Source organism: Musca autumnalis, unplaced genomic scaffold, assembly GCF_047663935.1.
Source record: "Musca autumnalis isolate F117 unplaced genomic scaffold, ASM4766393v1 scaffold_1, whole genome shotgun sequence".
Classification (NCBI taxonomy): domain Eukaryota; kingdom Metazoa; phylum Arthropoda; class Insecta; order Diptera; family Muscidae; genus Musca; species Musca autumnalis.
Window position 1 is genome coordinate 89,197,760 of NW_027411644.1, and position 24,905 is coordinate 89,222,664.

General features: G+C 39.5%; 2 protein-coding genes across 4 annotated transcripts in view; both read left to right on the plus strand.

The window, feature by feature from the left end:
• Positions 1-24,905, plus strand: part of rdx (BTB/POZ and MATH domain-containing protein rdx) — a 373,257-nt gene that overhangs the window by 91,500 nt on the left and 256,852 nt on the right. The gene's annotated exons all lie outside the window — the stretch shown is intronic.
• The window catches only part of LOC141402777 (uncharacterized), a 45,143-nt gene that overhangs the window by 13,727 nt on the left and 6,511 nt on the right, over positions 1-24,905 (plus strand). The gene's annotated exons all lie outside the window — the stretch shown is intronic.

Here is a 24,905-nt window from a genome sequence, read left to right on the forward strand (position 1 = left end):
TTTAGAAATCGGAACGAAATCTGAACGACTTTGCTTCCGAAATTGTTCAGACGTGTCGGACATCAGACATTTGGTTTGCTGGGTTTCTACTTGTCGTCGTCGGTTGCTAGTGGGGGTGTCAATTCTCATGATTTGCTTCAAAATGTAACTACAACAATAAAATCTATATATACACACGGGCCTGAATTCCATTCCGTTTGCTAATAAATGATTTTTCATTAACACCCGAGAGAGTTGATTTACAATATGACAGACATGACTCAATGTAAATTAGGGTGGCCTGTTGTAGAAATAAATCGGAATAGGAATATTTCGAAAATGTGAAAATATTCTCAGGACTCTAGGATAAATGACTATTGATTTTAGAGCTATGTTGACCTCTGGTGAATGTCTATTGACCTAAAGGCAATGCCTATTAACCTCGGGTCAATTCGGACTCCTGGCCAATGTCCATTGACTCCTGGTCAATCAATGCCTTTTGACTCCTGGTCAATGCCTATTGACTCCTGGTCAATCAATGCCTTTTGACTCCTGATCAATGCCTATTGACTCCTGGTCAAGGAATATTGATCAACGCCCAATGACTATTGACCTCTAGCATATGCCTATTGACTCCTGCCCAATGACTATCGACTCCTGTCAATGATTGTTGAACTTTGGTCAATGTCTATTGACCCCCGGTCAATGTATATTGACTCCTGGTCAATGTCTATTACTCTGATCAATGCCTATATACTCTGATCAATGTCTATTAACCACTGGTCAATGTCTATTGACCTCTGATCAATGTCTATTAACATCTGGTCAATGTCTATTAACCTCTGGTCAATGTATATTGACCTCTGGTCAATGTGTATTGACCTCTGGTCAATGTCTATTAACCTCTGGTCAATGTATATTGACCTCTGGTCAATGTGTATTGACCTCTGGTCAATGTGTATTGACCTCTGGTCAATGTGTATTGACCTCTGGTCAATGTGTATTGACCTCTGGTTAATGTGTATTGACCTCTGGTCAATGTCTATTGACCTCAATGTCTATTAACCAATGTGTATTGACCTCTGGTCAATGTGTATTGAACTGTGGTCAATGTCTATTGACCTCTGGTCAACGTCCATTAACCTCTAGTCAATGTGTATTGACCTCTGGTCAATGTCTATTGATCTCTGGTCAATGTCTTTTGATCTCTGGTCAATGTGTATTGACCTCTGGTCAATGTGTATTAACCTCTGGTCAATGTGTATTGACCTCTGGCCAATGTCTATTGATCTCTGGTCAATGTCTAGTGGCCTCTAGTCAATGTGTATTGACTTCTGGTCAATGTCTATTGACTTCTGGTCAATGTCTATTGACTTCTGGTCAATGTCTATTGACCTCTGGTCAATGTCTATTGACCTCTGGTCAATGTCTATTGACCTCTGGTCAATGTCTATTGACCTCTGGTCAATGTCTATTGACCTCTGGTGAATGTCTATTGACCTCTGGTCAATGTCTATTGACCTCTGTTCAATGTCTATTGACCTCTGCTCAATGTCTATTGACCTCTGGTCAATGTCTATTGACCTCTGGTCAATGTCTATTGACCTCTGGTCAATGTCTATTGACCTCTGGTCAATGTCTATTGACCTCGGGTCAATGTGTATTGACTTCTGGTCAATGTCTATTGACTCCTGGTCAATGTCTATTGACTCTTGGTAAGTGTCTATTAAACTCTGGTCAATGTCTATTGACCTCTGGTCAATGTCTATTGACCTCTGGTCAATGTCTATTGACCTCTGGTCAATGTCTATTGACCACCGATCAATGTATATTGAATCCTGATCAATGTCTATTTACCTCTTGTCAATGTCTATTGACCTCTTGTCAGTATCTATTGACCTCTGGTCAATGTCTATTGACCTCTGGTCAATGTCTATTGACCTCGGTCAATGTCAATTGACCTCCTGTCAATGTCTGGTTAATGTCTATAGACCTCTAGTCAGTAAACTCTGGTCAATATCTTTAGATCTCTGTTCAATGTCTATTGACCTGTGGTCTATTGACCAATGTTTTTCATTTCTGGTCAATGTATTATATTGACCTTATTGGGCAATGTTTTTTCCTCAATATTGGCCCAAGAATACTGACCTCTGGTCAATGTTTGTTGACCCCTGGTTAGTGTCTATAGACTTCTGGTCAATGTTTTTTGACCTCTGTTCAATGTCTATTGACCTCTGGTCAATGTATTTTGACCTCTGATCAATGTCTATTAATGTCTATTGACATCTGATCAATGTCTATTGACCTCTGATCAATGTCTATTGCGTCTGATCAATGTTTATTGTCCTATGATTGACCTCAGGGCAATATCTGTCGGCATCTGGTCTATGTTTATTGACCTCTTTTCAATGACTGTTAACCTGTGGTCAATGTTTATACTCTGGTTAATGCCTATTGGCCTCTGGTCAATGTCTAGTGAATTATGTCAATGCCAGTTGAACCCTCTAGATGTCTATTGACTTCTGGTCAATGTAGGTTAGGTGGACTTCTGGTCAATCCTGATTGAGCCCGGTCAATGTTTATTGACTTCTGGTCAATGTCTATTAACTTCTGTTCAATGTTGATTGACTTCTGGTCAATATCTATTTTCATTGACCTCTAGTCAATGTCTACTGTTTAGCTATCTTTATAAATTTAGATATGGTTTTGTATTCGACTTAAAGCAATTGAAAAATTCCACTGTGTTGAAAATTTTTCTCACAATGACCCTAACCTAAAAAGAAACTTTTAGCAAAATTCATAAAAATTAATTTCTCACACTTGGCTGTGACACAACAAACGCCAAGTTGCGATTATTACAACTAAGTTCTCCTTCGGAGTCATTGTGTCGGCATCATTAGTTTTTTGCATTTGTTAACCCCGAAAATTACTGAACTGTCGTAGGTTGGTAGCCAACTTGGATTGCCTAAATCTTGTTTAGCAAATTAATATTTCAATCAAATGATATCTGGCGGTGTAGGTGTTAATTTGCACTTATAAGAGTCGGTCATACATAACTTCGTGCAAAACCTCCGAAACAAAAAAACGTTAGAGTTTGGTTATTTTTTTAACACCAAAATTACTAAAATAAACAACACCAATGACAGACGGACGGACACAGATATTCCCCCGCCCTTTTCATGTCACAAAATGATGTCAATGTAAATGCGGCATAGATTTCATTGCAGACCTTTTGTGTCAGCTGCTGCTGCTGATTCGGTTGCGAATATTTGTGAAATTTAAATAAAAAATGGTTACACTGTGCAACTGAGGGAGGGAAAACCTGTGTTTGGTATTGAAAATTCAACAAACGATGATGCAACACTGTGTTGTAGAAAAAAATATATGTTACCAATAATGGGGATTAGAAAAAAGAAGAAATAGATAAAAGGTTATGTTATGATATCCAAATGACACCTAATGCTGGCCATTGAGGGAACGTGTAACGGAAATAAGTTCTCAATTTTATAACTAGAGCTTCAATGAAATGAAATTGAAATTTTTTAATCGTACGATGACCTTCTCATCCTCAACGTCATAGCAGCTCAGCAACCATTAAATGTCGTCTTATTCATAGTCATCATTGATTTTATTAAAAATCAACGGATATTAGGCCCAGGGCTACAGCTAAAAATGACAAGCAAACATTAAATGCAAAATAGTGAACAAAGTAGTTACGACGTTTTAGTCACTTCTGTAAAACCATATGATCAGGTGTGTGACTAGAATGGATGTCTGTCGACGGTTTACTATCTCGTATAAAAACAACTTTGTTTACAGATAATTTACCATTTAAAGGCAGAATATGCCGTCGGTAACAGCTAAACGAACGTTTCTACTATTGTTTGTCTTGAAGAAAAACGATATTGATAAAGATAATAGTAGTTTTAAGGGTGGGTGGGGGAATTAACAGAAAGGTAGCATTAATTATAAGGGAAATAAAGGTGTTATTGTTGATAGAATGTACTTGCGTTTGTCCGTTTCTACTTCTAAGTGACAAAGTTGTAACACGAAAGAAAAAGGAATAAAAAATAACTTACTTGTCAAGATGCCAATAGTCATTGACCTGAGGTCCATAGTTCTTGGCCGATGGTCAATAATTATTGACAAGAGGTCATAGAACACTAATCATTGACCAGAGACTAATAGACATTGATCAGAGTCCAATAGTCATTGACCAGAGGTCTATTCAGTGACTACAGATGTCTACATCATTTATGAGAGGTCAATTGACATTGAACGTTGACGAAGGCATTGGACAAAGGACATTGGCCAGAGGCCAATAGTCATTAACTGGATGCTAATAGTAATTGATCATAATCCAACAGTCACTGACCAGAGGTCAATTGTTATTAACAAGAGGTCAATAGTTATTGACCAGAGGTCAATTGTTAATGGCCAGAGGTCAAATGTTATTGACCAGAGGTCAACAGTTACTGACCAGAGGTCAATTGTTATTGACCAGAGGTCAAAAGGTATTGACCTGAGGTCAACTGTTATTTACCAGGGGTCAACAGTTACTGACCAGAGGTCAATTGTTATTGATCAGAGGTCAAATGTTATTGACCAGAGGTCAATAGTTATTGACAAGAGGTCAATTGTTAATGACCAGAGGTCAATTGTTATTGACCACAGGCCAATTGTTATTGATCAGAGGTCAATTGTTATTGATCAGAGGTCAATTGTTATTGATCAGAGGTCAATTGTTATTGATCAGAGGTCAATTGTTATTGATCAGAGGTCAATTTTTATTGACCAGAGGGTAATTATTATTGACCACAGGTCAATTTTTAATGACCAGAGATCAGGCCAATTGTTATTGACCACAGGATTATAGTTATTGACCAGAGGTCAGTAGTTATCGACAAGATGTCAATAATAATTGAACAGCTGTCAGTAGTCATTGAGCAGAGGTCAATATTTATTGATTAGAAATCAATAGTTATTGATCAGAGGTCTATTTAATGGTCGGAGATTAGTATTCACTGACCATAGGTCAATAATCATTGAACAGAAGTCAATAGTCATTGAACAGAGGTCAATAGTCTTTGAACAGGGGTCAATAATCATTGACCAAAATTCATTACCCATAGACGAGAAGTCAATAACCATTGAATTGTAGTCAAAAACCATAGATCAGAAGTCAAAAATATTCATTGACTGCAGGCCAATATTTGTTGATCGGAGATCAATAGGTATTGACTAGAGATTAGTAGACATTGACCAGAGGTTTCTAGTTATTGGTCAAAGGCCAATAGCCATTGGCAAGAGCTCAATAGTCATTGACCAGAGGCCTATTCAGTGGTCGCAGGTCCGTATTCAGTGACCAGAAGTCAATATTCATTGAACAGAGGTCAATAGTCATTTAACAGAAGTCGATAGTCATTGAGCACAGGTATATATTTATTGACCAGAGGTCAATAGTTATTGATAAAATGTCAATAATTATTGACCAGAGGTAAATAGTGATTGACTAGAAGTCAATCGCTATTGACCAGAGGTCAACAGTTATGGATCAGAGGGTACTTGTCGTTGACCAGAAGTCAATAGTCATTGATCAGAAGTCAATAGTCATTGACCAGGGGTCAATAGTCATTCACCAGGGGTCGATAATCATTGACTATAAGTCAATAACCATTGGCCAAAATCAACAATCATTGACGAAAAGTCATTAACCATTGACGAGAAGTCAATAACCATTGACCAGATGTCAAACACCATTGACCATTGACTATACTTAAATAGTCATTGACTGCAGGTCAATATTCGTTGACCGGTGCTCAACAGTTATTGACCAGAGATTAGTAATCTTTGACCAGAGGTTACTAGTTATTGGCCATAAGTCATTGACCAGATTTCAATAGTAATTGATCAGATATCAATAGTCATAGACTAGAGGTCAATGGTCATTGAACAGACAAGATTCATTGACCGGAGATCAATCAGAGGTCGATAGTCATTGAGCAGAGATCAATAGGTATTGACCACAGGATAAAAGTTATTGACCGGAGGTCAATAGCTATCGCCAATATTTCAATAGGCATTGATCAGCTGCCAATAGTCAGTCATTGAGCAGAGTCAATAGTTATTGATTAGAGATCAATAGTTATTAATCAGAAGTCAGGTTAATTGTTATTGACCAGAGGTCAATTGTTATTGACCAGAGGTCAATAGTCATCGACCAGAGGTCTTTTCAATGTCCAGAGGTCAATAGTCATTGGCCAGAGGTCTTTTCAGTGACCTGAGGTCAATAGTCATTGACTAGAGATCAACAGTCATTGACCAGATGCCAATAACCATTGACGTATTCAGTGGCCGCCGGTCAATATTCATTCACCAGAGGTCAATAGTCATTGACCTCACCAGAGGTCAATAGTCATTGACCAGAGGTCTATATAGTGACTAGAGGTCAAAAGTCATTGACCAGAGGTCAATAACCATTGATCAGAGGTCGATATTCATTGACCAGAGGTGAACATTCGTTGACCAGAGGTCAATAGTCGTTGACCAAATGTCAATAGTCATTGGCCAGAGGTTAATAACGATTGGTCAGAGGTCTATTCAGTGATCAGAGGTCAATTGTCATTAACCAGATAGGTCAAGTCATTGAATGACCATTGATCCAAAGTCAATAACCATTAACCAGAAGGAAATAGTCAGATCAGGGGCCTAATTCTCGAATCCGTTATCGAGCGAGTTTTTGTTCGAAGACAAATTACGAACGATCGAAATTTTTGGATTCCCTTGTACGATCGAAATTATTTAAAAAATTTATCGATACATACGGTTATCGAACGGTGAATCATATGGTAAACACAAAATACTACACACAAACAAGTTGTTGTGCGGCAAGTTTCTCGTAAAATGAAATGAAAACATGAAAATTTTATAAAATAATAGAAAATTGTGAAAAATTAAAAGTAATTGTGATCTGAAATAAATTCCACTATGTGAAAATATAAAAATCGCATTCTGGCATTGGAAAATATATTTTTAATTTTTAAGAAACATCCCGTTTTTGTCTATTTTTTTACTCATTTTATTGAAAAAAGTATTTAGTATGTGATTTTGATTAATTTTATTGCAAAATGTTTCATTAAAGTTCGTTTTGTGCCACAAAAATAATCATTTCGACAGCAGATGTGTGGCGGGCAAAAACTCGCAAGATTCCACTCGAAAGTGTATTCGACAACGGATGCCGTAATCCAAATACTGAAAATATCGATCGAAATAACTCGATCACGTATGCGAGAATTAGGCCCCTGGTCAGTGGCCATATTTTGTCCAACTTGGAAGATGGGCGATATCGGTTCAGTGCAGTTTAAGATCTCTCGAATCGTTGTGAGTTTTTTGCAATAGGTTATGCTTGAGGCCTCTATTACGAAGATACAAATTTTTTTCTGGAGCAAGTCCATACTTCCTGAGAAAATGACGATACTTAGTTTAAGTTCGAAAATGGGTCATATCAGTATACTTCTTTGGGTGTCTCCCTGTTTAAGTGCAGGTCTGTTCGAGAAATATTTCGACATTTTTAACGGTGTTACTCTTTGTTTTCCTACTTACAGAGATAGTGGCAAGTCCATGCTTTCTGATATAACGATCCAAGCTACGGCGACCAATTGAAATGACTGGTAGCCGTGATATCTATCGAAATTAATGACTTCCTTCTCCGCAACATTTTTGAGCTTTAATCCAAATCCATAAATTGGTTAAAATGTCCAAAGAGTCCCAAAAAACTCCTAAATACATAAGATTTGGGGAAAAAGATTTTGGTTGCTTAGCCGATATTTGATCTGTCTGTCCATAGACGAATGTTTTAATTCACATAGGCTCAGGGTGTATCTCTGTCGACAAAGGCGACTGATACTTTCTTACTTGTTTCATTTTTGGATTCCATTTGTCTATTTTAACTGGTTCTTATGCCAGTTGATGTTATCCTGCTCAGACATAACTTGGAAGACCATTGAACTTATTGGTACATTGGCAAGGTCTAAAACCGCATTGGTATGACCGATTGTTTAATTGATTGTTTCATATGTCGAAGGTCACACTAGAGTGTTTCATTGAAACAATTTCATGAAAACAAGGGTTCCTAGGTCGAGTTTCACAGTAGAGTGATATCATAAAGTTGCTGTAGTGGGGAACTCGATCTATAAATACCTAAAAGTTTCAATGAAACCACTCTAGTGTGACCTTCGACTATGTTATAGCCGTTCACACAATACGCTCGACAGTACTTTATGTGCAATGGGTATGAGACTTGTGCCTCTGAAGTGGCCACAAACCGTCTTGTCTCCTCTCTTGTCCACGGTAAATAGCAGACTGAGGTTCGAATCGTTGGATCTGAATTTTTTCAGCCAAATTTTGCTAAACAACTGAAGCCGCGGGTCTGGAAAAGTTTGGCATAATAAACTAAGGTCCTGAGAAAATTTTTTTAATTAAAAAAAAAATGAGGGAGTAGTGACACTCTTCGTCGCTATGTCAATATTATGGTTTGTTTTTTTTTTTTCAAATATTTGTCTGTGACCGCTTTTGGATTCCTTTGTTTTTATTTTGTTTTCATATGCCATTATTTATTTCATCTCTCATAAGTGGTTTTATGGCGGTCACTTTTAATTTAGGGGGTGGTTGTGGTGTTGTAATAAAAAAACAGAAAAAAACAAAAAGTAGTGCGCCGCGCCTTTGCCAATCAGTCCGTCCCACTATCATTACCACATGTACTTCAATTTATGACGCTTTCAATTTTAATACACTGGCGTTTAATTTCTTTATATGAGTTTTGTTTTTTATTGTGTGGCGTTGTGTGTTTGTTTTTTTTTTGTGGAGTCGAGCGCGCACTGCTCAACACCACTAGCGTCGCTCCACACCAGACCAGCCAGTCAGCCAGCCAACAATAAAAAGTGGGTCAATTGCACTAATTGCTCTCCTCGTACTAGAAACGCGGTCAAAGTTGACCTTTTTCTCTATAAAAGCGTTGAATTTTCATTCATTCGAGTTATAGCACGGCGAAACGACAACGTCAGCGCGATGTATTGAAATCATAATACGCTGCCGATTTGTTTGCTTCGCCGTCGTCGACCTCTTCTTCTTCACTTATTTTGCTAAGTACATCATCATCATCGGGCATACATTTTGTATTTGTTTATTTATGTTTGAATGTCTGTCGGAAGGTTGACGGTGTTTTTTGTGAAATGTTTTAATTTTAATTGGTTTTGGAATTTACAGTTCTACGTTCAGTTTATACGCTTGCTTGCCTACTCTATTCACTTGCCATTTCAAGCATAAATCACACAGTGTCAAATTTTTACAGCGGCGACCGACCTTACATTGAATTTGAAATTTACTTTGAAAATTGTTGCGCTATTCAGGAATCAAATTTACAAAACAAAACATAAAAAAATGAAAAAAAAAATAATTCAAATTAAAAACTATGAAAATTAGTTTTTCTTTCCCTCCTCCTCCTTCCTCTCAAGCTATTATAATAACAATAATGTAGAAAGATTTGTCATACGATTTTTTCGCCAGCTGTGTATCGTAGCATTTAAGGTTGTATGTTTCTCAAAGATAATGTTATTTTTATACCCTCAGCCTTTAGGCTAAGAAGGGTATATACACTTTGATACGATGAAAATGTGCCTCATCGAAATAATGGTTATAGACCCCAAGTATGTTTGGACGAAATGTGTTTCAGACAATTTGGAGTCGATCTAGCCATGTCCGTCCGTCTGTCTGTCTGTCCTGCTGGCTGGAGCGCACGATAACTCTCGAACGGATGAACCGATTCGGTTCAAATTTTGGCTTTCGTAATATTTTGTCCAAACTTAGTTTAAGTTCGAAGATGGGTTATATCGGACCACTCCTTCCGGTACCTACCCCACATAAGTTCGAAAATGTTCGGAAAAATTGTGCTAACGATAACTCTTAAAGTAAGTAACCGATCTGCTCCATACTTTACACATCGTAAACTTTCTACCAGACATAGATGAGGTTCCAATATGGTCTCAATAGGTGCACTCCTTCGGGTACCTCCCACACAAAATTTCGGAAAAGTTCAGTTTAGGGTCATCTCTCGAATCGCTTTGATTTTTGTTTCAGCAACTTGTATTCACTGCCCTCCATACGAAGGTACAAGTTTCATCAGGGGAAAGTCCATACTTCCTGAGAAAATAGCATGAAAGTTGCAAAAAACCCGTATGACACCGTGTGAGGTGGTTGGAGCGCAAGATAACTCTCGGACGGATCTGCCGATTCGGTCTAAAATATGGCCTTAGTAATATTTTGTCAAAACATAGTTTAAGTTTGAAGATAAGCCATATCGGTCCACTCCTTCAGGTACCTCCCCCACAAAAGTTCAAAAATGTTCGGAAAAATTGTTCGTACGGTAACTCTTGAAGGGAGTGGCCGAATTGGTCTATACTTTACACATCCTAATATATCTACCAGATATAATTCAGGTTCAAATATGGACTATATTTGTCCACCCCTTCCGGTACCTCTCACACAAAATTGCGGATAAGTTCACTTTAAGACCTAATATCGAATCACTTTGATTTTTGTTGAAGCAACTTGCATTCTCTGCCTCAATTACGATGGTAAAAGTTTTTTTAGGGGCAAGTCCATACTTCTTTAGAAAACGGCCCGAAATGTTTAAAAACCCCTATGGCACCATGTGTAGTGGCTGGAGATTCACTTCCATAACGGTCAATGTCGATCCATTCCTTGTAGTATCTCCTCCGCAAAACTTTTGATCTTTAATCCTAATCAACATTTTTGTCGGTTTAAATGCCCAACATTTTTAAAACACCCTAAATACATACGTATTTTGGGAAAAAAAATGTTTCAATATACACAGGCTGAGGGTATATCTCTGTCGGCAAAGCCGACTGATACTTTTTTACTTGTTTCTATGAAAATTTTACATACTTTGGAGGCTGGATTTAGTCGCTTGTCAAATTTCATTGACAATTGTCTTGAACTTCTAGTTTACATCTATGGAGCCTTGTTTAACTTTTTCTGCAAAGATTTCTGTTTTGACGGTAGAACCGAGAGGTTATTGGAATGTACCGGTTGCGACACACAGTCTCAAGAACTGTCAATGTGGTTCCCAGGGAGTCTTAGTCTCAATCGCATTCATCAACATCGTCACAGTCTCCGGTATTTATACCGTTCTGCATATAAGAATTGTAGATGAGGAGGGTGAATGATTAGCATTCCCATTTTGGACTTCTATCCAGTATGGTACTATTATTGCTGAGATTGGTTCTAGTAGCTCGTTTAGAAATGTAAAGGTCTTAAATTAATTTGACGTGATTTGGTTAAGATCACGTGTGGCGCCACTTCCCAAGATATGAGTTCTGTTATTAGCTTTTCAATGACAAAGAAAGTGTCTACACATCCTACTTTGTTTAGATGCTTTTGTAAACCTTGATGTCATGTTGTTGTTGCAACCGTTTTTTATATTAGTACGTTTGTATGCTCGTTCTTCTGTTCAATCTGGCTCTGGGTCTATTTCCAGTTCCAGGAAAGTGGCTGCTTCGATGGGATGTAACCCAGATTCACTGGGGTTAGATGAGTAGGTTTGGCGGGGCAGTTGAAAAGGTGCTTTGTGTCGTGCTGACCCATGCCGCACACTGGGCAGATGTCTTGCACGGCGCGATCGATTTCCGCCCAATAAGAATTTAGGCGACTGCAATATCCCGAGCGTAGTTGAGCCAAAACTACTCTGGTTTATCGTGGCAGCTGACGCTCCTCAGCTGCAATAGATGGGGGATGTACTCCGAGGACTTTATTCTCACTATAGTTTTGTTCCTGTACTTACCTGTGGTTACCATTTTTAACCTGCAAAGCGTTCCTTAACCCCAAAAAGCAGACAAATTTCAATACCAATAAAAAATGGTAGAAATGATTTTTCGACATTTGTTTGACGATTACTTACTTAGTTGGCCCATTACAGAACATTTGTTCCATAGACCGAACTAAGAAAAGATCTCCATTCCTCTCTGTTTTTCGCTTGACTTTTTGGAATACCGCGCCTTTCCATTTCTTCATCCACTTGTATGCTCCATCGAAGCTTAGGCCTGCCGATTCTGCGTGCACCGCCATGTGGCATGTATTCATATGCCTTTTTAGCGGGTTCATCATCGCTCATTCTCATGATATGGCCTAGCCAACGCAATCGTTGCATCTCGATACGTTTAACTATATTCATGTTTTTGTATAGCTTATATAGCTCGTGGTTCATACGACGTCGATATTCACCGTCAACGCAAATCGGCCCGTAGATCTTTCGAAGAATTTTCCTCTCAAACACACCAAGCACTGCCTTATCTGCTTGCGCAAGTACCCATGCTTCGGAGCCATACATTAGCACGGGTAGTATCAGCGTTTTGTATAGTGTTATTTTTGTTTGACGAGATGTGGCTTTGTTTTTAAAATGCTTATTTAGACCATAGTAGCATCTGTTGGCCAATACAATTCTTCTTCTTATTTCACAACTGATGTTGTTTGTTGTGTTTATGGCAGTGCCGAGGTAAACGAAGTCTTTAACTACCTCAAAATTGTAGGTACCAACTTCCACAGTTGGTCCGAGCTCTATGGACGCTTTGCGCGTCGACACCATCAATTTGGTCTTTTCGCCGTTTACCGCCAGAGCCACTTTCGCAGATTCTGCTTCGACCTTCCTAAAGGTATCAGTTACTTCCTTTACTGATCGTCCCATGATGTCTATGTCATCAGCATAGGCAAGTAACATGTGGCTATTGGTGTAAATTGTGCAATTTCTTTTGACATTTGCATCTCGTATTACCGTTTCCAGCAAAATGTTGTCTGAAACCTCTTTTGGTACAAAATTCTTCGGAGAGGTTCTTTCCAATTTTAACTGAGGACCTAGTATCAGTTAAAGTCATCTTACAAAGCCGGATGAGCTTTGCGGGGATACCAAATTCAGACATGGCTTGGAATACTTTTGAACGCAGCGGACTGTCGAATGCTGCTTTATAATCGACAAAAAGGTGAAATGTGTCGATCTGCATCTCTTGGGTCTTCTCTAGGATTTGCCGCAGGGTAAATATCTGGTCAATGGTGGACTTGCCAGGTCTAAAGCCACATTGGTATGGTCCAATTATTTCGTTGACCATTGGCTTTAGTCGTTCGCACAATATCCCTGACACTATCTTATAGGCAATAGGGAAAAGACTTATGCCCCTATAGTTGGAGCATACAGTCTTATCTCCTTTCTTGTGGACAGGACATAGGATGCTCAGGTTCCAATCGTCGGGTACGCGTTCTTCCTGCCAGATGGTGCTAACTAGCCGATGCATACACCTTATCAGCGCGTCGCCTCCGGTTTTAAAGAGCTCGGCTGGTAAGCCATCGGCTCCTGCTGCTTTATTATTCTTCAGCCGGTTGATTGCTGTTTTTACCTCATCTTGGCCGGGTGGTATACATTCTATACCATCTTCTGGGATTGGATCTGTGGTATCATCGTCTTCGCTACTATTGGATACCAGCAGATTGGAGAAATGTTCCTTCCATATCCTGAGCACACTATCTGTATCTGTTACCAGATTACCTTGCTGGTCTCTACAGGAGGATGTGCCTGTACCAAAGCCATCTGTTTGATGTTTCACTCTTTGGTAGAATTTTCGGACTTCATTCTGTCTCCTGTACATCTCGATTTTTTCACACTCCCGCTTTTCCATTTCTCTCTTTTTCTTGCGGAAAAGACGTTTCTCTTCTCTCCTTTTCTCCCGATATCTCTCTCGTGCGCTACGCGTTGCTACTGATTGTAAAGTAGCTCTATATGCCGCATTTTTAACTTCGGTAGCAGCACGACACTCCTGGTCATACCATGAATTCCTCTGTGGAGGTCTCTGGAATCTAAGTATGGATTTTGCGGCTGTTTGCATGGAGTGGGCAATATTTTGCCATTGTGTTGTTATGTTATCGGGACACTCCTTGTCCGCGTTAAGCAATTGGGCTAGTTGAGTGGAATATGCTGTGGCTATCTGTTGTGTTTGCAGCCTATCGATGTCCAACTTCCGCGTTGTGTCTGTTCGTGCTTTATTTGCAACGTTTAGACGGGTACGTACCTTTGCTGCAACAAGGTAGTGGTCCGAATCAATGTTTGCGCCTCGGAACGATCGTACATCCAACACGCTGGATGAATGTCTTCCATCTATCACAACATGATCAATTTGATTACTTGTTCTTTGATCTGGAGACAGCCAGGTGCCCTTATGAATATCGAGATGATTAAATCTGGTACTGCTAACTACCATGTTTTTTGCAGCTGCAAAGTCTATCAGTCTCATACCATTGTCAGATGTTTCACTGTGGAGACTGAATTTCCCAACTGTTGGGCCAAAGATATTCTCCTTTCCAATTTTGGCTTAAAAATCGCCTAGTATAATTTTAATGTCATGGGCAGAGCAACGGTCATAAGTGGGAGCATGAGCGCAAATAAAGCTGATGTTGAAGAATTTAGCTCATATTCGAATTGCTGCAAGTCTTTCATTCACTGGGGTGAAACTGGATACCAGATGTTTTAGTCTTCGACTAACTACGAATCCGCAACCAAACCCATGCTTTACGTCATGGCAGCTATAATACAGTGCGTCACCTTTAGGTGTTGTTGTGACGCCTGTATACGTTCAGCAACTCTATCTCGGCAGTTCCACATCTGACTGCTACACCCATACATTCCCATACATGTATGGGTCATTAGAGACAGGCTTAAGCGAGATAGGTCTGTATTGGACACCTCCACTTCTGGTGCGATCTTTCCTTAGCACGTTGTAGCCATCACAACGATGTAAGCTACCTTGATATTTCTCCGACCCATGAAATCCACTATTCACTATTCCACTATCCACGATCTTACGTCGGAGTCCATTGCAATTAAATTGCAAAAATGAAGCATTTTCTGGGATTGGAACAACAACGGCTGGTGTTAAAGGCTGCATGTGCGGTTGTTGTCGAGGGGACTGCGGGGTAGTCTCATAATCAGACGACGAGGGAGTTTCGTAATCCGATAACGACTCACTAGGGACTGTATTCACGCAGCATGCAGCAACATAGTCCATGTCGTAGTCCCTCACGTGGACAAGTCCAGAGCAACCCCTTAGGTGCACCCATTCCTGACATCTATTGCATCTCACCGAAGGTTGGATTTCTATGCCTTTCAATGAAAAAACAAAACTCTACCATGTATAAATGTGTATGTATGTGTCTGTTTTTTTGTGACTTTAGGGTTTGTGTTTATATTAGTTTGATGGAGAGAGAAGTGAGGTATATGGTAACCCTTTGCCTCTCAACACCCTCTCTCACCGACAAACTGACAATTGCCGCAAGAAAAATTGCTGAATGTAAATATAGACTTACATCCAAACAAATATTTGTTTGCAGGACCCAAACATATGTTATGTTTGGAACTGCTTGCAAACAAATATATGTTTGCTGCAAAATATGTTTGGATCATATTTTAGAGAGGCATTTTGTTCTGTGTGTAGAGTAATTATGCACCAACATTTCGGCCATAGCTTAAAAAAACAACATATGAACTAATTTTCAATTCTATCAACATATATTATCACAGATGATATATTTTTGTGTTCCCTAAGATTATTATCTTATGTGTCTTTTCTTTTTTTCTTTTTTCTCTTTTCAGGTATGTAACAATCACATTCCTTTGGACTTTGAAAAAATCCCGTCCATATTCGAATATTACTAAAACTTAATCATATTTTCAACAATATGATTCTACATTATTTGGGTCACATTGAATTGACACTTAACATGATTTGTGTTGGCAACCCTGATGACGATATGCCGTAAATACCAACAATTATTTGAGAACAGTGTTGCCACATCACTTAGCTGTTAAGCTTGAAAGCACCAGTCAGATACAAAAAGAGGCTACCACCCTCAAATTCAGGCGTTGTAGCTTAATGAGTGACAAGCAAGTGACCTGTTTTGTTTGACATATTCATGCTTGTCTAACAGACCGACTGACTGACTGACTGAACACACACAATTTATGTTTATTCTCAATACGATTCCCCACTCCATCCACTCTCCTTCAATATTGAAATTAGAAATCGTTTGCTTTAAAAGGTCACCCGCCGACAATCATCACTGCCGCTGCCGTCGCTGCTGCTGCGGCCACTAAAGCTTAGCACTACATGAAATATTTCAAGCATAAGTGCGTATAGAGTAGAATGGGGTATGCTTGAATGTTTCACTTGAATCTTGCCCCTGTTTTAATGAGGTTTCAAACAAATCACCAACAGCTAAGCAACTCGCTCGGTTGCCAGCTAGCCTGCCAGCCATACAATAGCCCATACGCCCGCCCCAATGCTGCCACAAACATTTATGCTCTGCCACTGCCACACTCTCTGTACGCTTGCTTGGTCTCCCGCCCCCTAAAATCTATTTAAATGAACTGTAATTGAATAAAATCGTATCGAAGCGAAGTGAAGTGTGGTAAAAACAAAAATAGAAACACACAAATAAATTTGATTTAATATTGAACGCGGATGATTGTGTCAATAACATCGACATGAATTAAATGCAAACAACACACATGAGAACACATTTCAATTTCAATAAACTTTGTTTCGTTTTTTTCTGTTGCTTACGAAATGCTGAAATGTTTGAAACGTAGCTGCTAGCTGACCGTTTAGCAGCTCTCCATGTGAATGGTTGTAGTTGATAGTTGACGATGATTGTTTGCTTGGCTGGATGGCTGACTGGCGTCGTTATTCGATGTCATCTATTAATAAATTGAACATTGACGCACCCTGTAATTTATATGTTTGTAGGTTTTTTATAGGCGATTGGAACAGGTCTTTAGAATTAACTGAAAGAAATCTTCATAGGTAACTTAAAATGAGTATAGACGATTATAATGAGTCTTTATAGGGGACTGAAAGGAGTCTTTATAGGCGACTGAAAGAGGTCTTTATTGCCGACAGAAAGGCGTATATATAGACGTCTGAAGAAGTCGTTTTAGACCACTGAAAGTAGACGACGGAAAGGTGACGTCTTAAATGAGTCTTTATAGACGACTAAAAGGTGTCTTTATGGACGACTGAAAGTAGTCTTTATAGGCCACTGTATAGACGACTTGAAAGGAGTCTTTATAGACGACTGAAATGAGTCTTTATAGACGATTGAAAGGAGTCTTAATAGATGACTGAAAAGGTGTGTTTATAGACGACTGAAAAGGTGTGTTTATAGATGACTGAAAAGGATTGTTTATAGATGACTGAAATGAGTCTTTATAGGCGACTGAAATAAGTCTTTATAGACGACTGAAATGAGTCTTTATAGACGGCCGAAAGGAGTCTTTATAGACGGCGGAAATGAGTCTTTATAGGCCACTGTAAGGAAGTCTTTATAGATGACTTGAAAGGAGTCTTTATAGACGGCTGAATAGGAATCTTTATAGACGGCTGAAAGGTCGTCTTTATAGACGACTGAAACGTCGTCTTTATTTACGACTGAAAAGGAGTCTTTATACACGATTAAAAGTAGTCTTTACAGACGATTAAAAGTAGTCTTTATAGACGACAGAATAAAGTCAGTCTAAAGACTGACAAGGAGTCTTTATAGACGACTGAAAAGGAGTCTTTATATACGATGAAATCAAGACGACTGAAAGATCGTCTTTATAGACGACTGAAAGGTCGCCCTTATAGACGACAGAAAGGTCGTCTTTATAGACGACTGAAAGGTCGTATTTATAGACGACTGAAAGGTCTCTTTATAGACGACTGAAAGGTCGTCTTTATAGAAGACTGAAAGATCGTCTTTATAGACGACTGAAAGGTCGTCTTTATAGACGACTGAAAGGTCGTCTTTATAGACGACTGAAAGGTAGTCTTTATAGGCGACTGAAAGGTCATCTTTACAGACGATTGAAAGGTCGTATTTATTGACGACTGAAAGGTCGTACTTATTGACGACTGAAAGGTCGTACTTATTGACGGCTGAAAGGTCGTCTTTATAGACGACTAAAAGGTCGTGTTTATAGACGACTGAAAGGTCGTCTTTATAGACGACTGAAAGGTCATCTTTATAGACGACTGAAAGGTCGTCTTTATAGACGACTAAAAAGTCGTGTTTATAGACGACTGAAAGGTCATCTTTATAGACGACTGAAAGGTCGTCTTTATAGACGACTGAAAGGTCGTCTTTATGGACGACTGAAAGGTCGTCTTTATAGACGTCTCAAATGAGTCTTTATAGACGACTGAAAGGTCGTCTTTATAGGCGACTGAAAGGTCGTCTTTATAGACTACTGAAAGGTCGTCTTTATAGACGACTGAAAGATCGTCTTTATAGACGACTGAAAGATCGTCTTTATAGACGACTGAAAGATCGTCTTTATAGACGACTGAAAGATCGTCTTTATAGACGACTGAAAGGTCGTCTTTATAGACGACTGAAAGGTCGTCTTTATAGACGACTGAAAGGTCGTCTTTATAGACGACTGAAAGGTCGTCTTTAGAGACTGAAAGGTCGTCTTTATAGACGACTGAAAGGTCGTCTTTATAGACGACTGAAAGGTCGTCTTTATAGACGACTGAAAGGTCGTCTTTATAGACGACTGAAAGGTCGTCTTTATAGACGACTGAAAGGTCGTATTTATAGACGACTGAAAGGTCGTCTTTATAGACGACTGAAAGGTCGTCTTTATAGACGACTGAAAGGTCGTCTTTATAGACGACTGAAAGGTCGTCTTTATAGACGACTGAAAGGTCGTCTTTATAGACGACTGAAAGGTCGTCTCTATAGACGACTGAAAGGTCGTCTTTATAGACGACTAAAAGGTCGTCTTTATAGACGACTGAAATTGTCTTTATAGACGACTGAAAGGTCGTCTCTATAGACGACTGAAAGATCGTCTTCACAGACGCTTGAAAGGTCATATTTATAGACGACTGAAAGGTCGTCTTTATAGACGACTGAAAGGTCGTCTTTATAGACGACTAAAAGGTCGTCTTTATAGACGACTGAAAGGTCGTCTTTGTAGACGACTGAAAGGTCGTCTTTGTAGACGACTGAAAGGTCGTCTTTATAGACGACTGAAAAGGTCGTCTTTCTAGACGACTGAAAGGTCGTCTTTATAGACGACTGAAACGTCGTCTTTATTTACGACTGAAAAGGAGTCTTTATACACGATTAAAAGTAGTCTTTACAGACGATTAAAAGTAGTCTTTATAGACGACAGAATAAAGTCAGTCTAAAGACTGACAAGGAGTCTTTATAGACGACTGAAAAGGAGTCTTTATATACGATGAAATCAAGACGACTGAAAGATCGTCTTTATAGACGACTGAAAGGTCGCCCTTATAGACGACAGAAAGGTCGTCTTTATAGACGACTGAAAGGTCGTATTTATAGACGACTGAAAGGTCTCTTTATAGACGACTGAAAGGTCGTCTTTATAGAAGACTGAAAGATCGTCTTTATAGACGACTGAAAGGTCGTCTTTATAGACGACTGAAAGGTCGTCTTTATAGACGACTGAAAGGTAGTCTTTATAGGCGACTGAAAGGTCATCTTTACAGACGATTGAAAGGTCGTATTTATTGACGACTGAAAGGTCGTACTTATTGACGACTGAAAGGTCGTACTTATTGACGGCTGAAAGGTCGTCTTTATAGACGACTAAAAGGTCGTGTTTATAGATGACTGAAAGGTCGTGTTTATAGACGACTGAAAGGTCGTCTTTATAGACGACTGAAAGGTCATCTTTATAGACGACTGAAAGGTCGTCTTTATAGACGACTAAAAAGTCGTGTTTATAGACGACTGAAAGGTCATCTTTATAGACGACTGAAAGGTCGTCTTTATAGACGACTGAAAGGTCGTCTTTATGGACGACTGAAAGGTCGTCTTTATAGACGTCTCAAATGAGTCTTTATAGACGACTGAAAGGTCGTCTTTATAGGCGACTGAAAGGTCGTCTTTATAGACTACTGAAAGGTCGTCTTTATAGACGACTGAAAGATCGTCTTTATAGACGACTGAAAGATCGTGTTTATAGACGACTGAAAGATCGTCTTTATAGACGACTGAAAGATCGTCTTTATAGACGACTGAAAGATCGTCTTTATAGACGACTGAAAGATCGTCTTTATAGACGACTGAAAGGTCGTCTTTATAGACGACTGAAAGGTCGTCTTTATAGACGACTGAAAGGTCGTCTTTATAGACGACTGAAAGGTCGTCTTTAGAGACTGAAAGGTCGTCTTTATAGACGACTGAAAGGTCGTCTTTATAGACGACTGAAAGGTCGTCTTTATAGACGACTGAAAGGTCGTCTTTATAGACGACTGAAAGGTCGTCTTTATAGACGACTGAAAGGTCGTCTTTATAGACGACTGAAAGGTCGTATTTATAGACGACTGAAAGGTCGTCTTTATAGACGACTGAAAGGTCGTCTTTATAGACGACTGAAAGGTCGTCTTTATAGACGACTGAAAGGTCGTCTTTATAGACGACTGAAAGGTCGTCTTTATAGACGACTGAAAGGTCGTCTCTATAGACGACTGAAAGGTCGTCTTTATAGACGACTAAAAGGTCGTCTTTATAGACGACTGAAATTGTCTTTATAGACGACTGAAAGGTCGTCTCTATAGACGACTGAAAGATCGTCTTCACAGACGCTTGAAAGGTCATATTTATAGACGACTGAAAGGTCGTCTTTATAGACGACTGAAAGGTCGTCTTTATAGACGACTAAAAGGTCGTCTTTATAGACGACTGAAAGGTCGTCTTTGTAGACGACTGAAAGGTCGTCTTTGTAGACGACTGAAAGGTCGTCTTTATAGACGACTGAAAAGGTCGTCTTTCTAGACGACTGAAAGGTCGTCTTTATAGACGACTGAAAGGTCGTCTTTATAGACGACTGAAAAGTCGTCTTTATATACGACTGAAAGGTCGTCTTTATAGACAATTGAAAGGTCGTCTTTATTGACGACTGAAAGGTCGTCTTTATAGGCGACTGAAAGGTCGTCTTTATAGACGACTGAAAGGTCTTCTTTATAGACGACTGAAAGGTCGTCTTTATAGACGACTGAAAGGTCGTCTCTATAGACGACTAAAAGGTCGTCTTTATAGACGACTGAAATTGTCTTTATAGACAACGAAAGGTCGTCTTTATAGACGACTGAAAGGTCGTCTTTATAGACGACTAAAAGGTCTTCTTTATAGACGACTGAAAGGTCGTCTTTATAGACGACTGAAAGGTCGTCTTCATAGACAACGAAAGGTCGTCTTTATAGACGACTGAAAGGTCGTCTTTATAGACGACTGAAAGATCGTCTTTATAGACGACTGAAAGGTCGTCTTTATAGACGACTGAAAGGTCGTCTTTATAGACGACTGAAAGGTCGTCTTTATAGACGACTGAAAGGTCGTCTTTATAGACGACTGAAAGGTCGTCTTTATAGACGACTGAAAGGTCGTCTTTATAGACGACTGAAAGGTCGTCTTTATAGACGACTGAAAGGTCGTCTTTATAGACGACTGAAAGGTTGTCTTTATAGACGACTGAAAGGTCGTCTTTATAGACGACTGAAAGGTCGTCTTTATAGACGACTGAAAGGTCGTCTTTATAGACGACTGAAAGGTCGTCTTTATAGACGACTGAAAGGTCGTCTTTATAGACGACTGAAAGGTCGTCTATATAAACGACTGAAATTGTCTCTATAGACGACTGAAAGGTCGTCTCTATAGACGACTGAAAGGTCGTCTTTATAGACGACTAAAAGGTCGTCTTTATAGACGACAGAAAGGTCGTCTCTATAGACGACTGAAAGATCGTCTTTATAGACGACTGAAAGGTCATCTTTATAGACGACTGAAAGGTCGTCTTTATAGACGACTGAAAGGTCGTCTTTATAGACGACTGAAAGGTCGTCTTTATAGACGACTGAAAGGTCGTCTTTATAGACGACTGAAAGGTCGTCTTTATAGACGACTGAAAGGTCGTCTTTATAGACGACTGAAAGGTCGTCTTTATAGACGACTGAAAGGTCGTCTTTATAGACGACTGAAAGGTCGTCTTTATAGACGACTGAAAGGTCGTCTTTATAGACGACTGAAAGGTCGTCTTTATAGACGACTGAAAGGTCGTCTTTATAGACGACTGAAAGGCCGTCTCTATGGACGACTGTAAGGTCGTCTCCATGGACGACTGAAAGGTCGTCTTTGTAGACGACTGAAAGGTCGTCTTTATAGACGACTGAAAAGGTCGTCTTTCTAGACGACTGAAAGGTCGTCTTTATAGACGACTGAAAGGTCGTCTTTATAGACGACTGAAAAGTCGTCTTTATATACGACTGAAAGGTCGTCTTTATAGACAATTGAAAGGTCGTCTTTATTGACGACTGAAAGGTCGTCTTTATAGGCGACTGAAAGGTCGTCTTTATAGACGACTGAAAGGTCTTCTTTATAGACGACTGAAAGGTCGTCTTTATAGACGACTGAAAGGTCGTCTCTATAGACGACTAAAAGGTCGTCTTTATAGACGACTGAAAGGTCGTCTTCATAGACAACGAAAGGTCGTCTTTATAGACGACTGAAAGGTCGTCTTTATAGACGACTAAAAGGTCGTCTTTATAGAAGACTAAAAGGTCGTCTTTATAGACGACTGAAAGGTCGTCTTTATAGACGACTGAAAAGTCGTCTTTATATACGACTGAAAGGTCGTCTTTATAGACAATTGAAAGGTCGTCTTTATTGACGACTGAAAGGTCGTCTTTATAGGCGACTGAAAGGTCGTCTTTATAGACGACTGAAAGGTCTTCTTTATAGACGACTGAAAGGTCGTCTTTATAGACGACTGAAAGGTCGTCTCTATAGACGACTAAAAGGTCGTCTTTATAGACGACTGAAAGGTCGTCTTCATAGACAACGAAAGGTCGTCTTTATAGACGACTGAAAGGTCGTCTTTATAGACGACTAAAAGGTCGTCTTTATAGACGACTAAAAGGTCGTCTTTATAGACGACTGAAATTGTCTTTATAGACGACTGAAAGGTCGTCTTTATAGACGACTGAAAGGTCGTCTTTATAGACGACTAAAAGGTCGTCTTTATAGACGACTAAAAGGTCTTCTTTATAGACGACTGAAAGGTCGTCTTTATAGACGACTGAAAGGTCGTCTTCATAGACAACGAAAGGTCGTCTTTATAGACGACTGAAAGGTCGTCTTTATAGACGACTGAAAGATCGTCTTTATAGACGACTGAAAGGTCGTCTTTATAGACGACTGAAAGGTCGTCTTTATAGACGACTGAAAGGTCGTCTTTATAGACGACTGAAAGGTCGTCTTTATAGACGACTGAAAGGTCGTCTTTATAGACGACTGAAAGGTCGTCTTCATAGACAACGAAAGGTCGTCTTTATAGACGACTGAAAGGTCGTCTTTATAGACGACTGAAAGATCGTCTTTATAGACGACTGAAAGGTTGTCTTTATAGACGACTGAAAGGTTGTCTTTATAGACGACTGAAAGATCGTCTTTATAGACGACTGAAAGGTCGTCTTTATAGACGACTGAAAGGTTGTCTTTATAGACGACTGAAAGGTCGTCTTTATAGACGACTGAAAGGTCGTCTTTATAGACGACTGAAAGGTCGTCTTTATAGACGACTGAAAGGTCGTCTTTATAGACGACTGAAAGGTCGTCTTTATAGACGACTGAAAGGTCGTCTTTATAGACGACTGAAAGGTCGTCTTTATAGACGACTGAAAGGTCGTCTTTATAGACGACTGGAAGGTCGTCTTTATAGACGACTGAAAGGTCGTCTTTATAGACGACTGAAAGGTCGTCTTTATAGACGACTGAAAGGTCGTCTTTATAGACGACTGAAAGGTCGTCTTTATAGACGACTGAAAGGTCGTCTTTATAGACGACTGAAAGGTCGTCTTTATAGACGACTGAAAGGTCGTCTTTATAGACGACTGAAAGGTCGTCTTTATAGACGACTGAAAGGTCGTCTTTATAGACGACTGAAAGGTCGTCTTTATAGACGACTGAAAGGTCGTCTTTATAGACGACTGAAAGGTCGTCTTTATAGACGACTGAAAGGTCGTCTTTATAGACGACTGAAAGGTCGTCTTTATAGACGACTGAAAGGTCGTCTTTATAGACGACTGAAAGGTCGTCTTTATAGACGACTGAAAGGTCGTCTTTATAGACGACTGAAAGGTCGTCTTTATAGACGACTGAAAGGTCGTCTTTATAGACGACTGAAAGGTCGTCTTTATAAACGACTGAAATTGTCTCTATAGACGACTGAAAGGTCGTCTCTATAGACGACTGAAAGGTCGTCTCTATAGACGACTGAAAGGTCGTCTTTATAGACGACTAAAAGGTCGTCTTTATAGACGACAGAAAGGTCGTCTCTATAGACGACTGAAAGATCGTCTTTATAGACGACTGAAAGGTCATCTTTATAGACGACTGAAAGGTCGTCTTTATAGACGACTGAAAGGTCGTCTTTATAGACGACTGAAAGGTCGTCTTTATAGACGACTGAAAGGTCGTCTTTATAGACGACTGAAAGGTCGTCTTTATAGACGACTGAAAGGTCGTCTTTATAGACGACTGAAAGGTCGTCTTTATAGACGACTGAAAGGCCGTCTCTATGGACGACTGTAAGGTCGTCTCTATGGACGACTGAAAGGTCGTCTTTATAGACGGCTGAAAGGTCGCCTTTTTAGACGACTGAAAGGTCGTCTTTATAGACGACTGAAAAGGTCGTCTTTCTAGACGACTGAAAGGTCGTCTTTATAGACGACTGAAAGGTCGTCTTTATAGACGACTGAAAAGTCGTCTTTATATACGACTGAAAGGTCGTCTTTATAGAC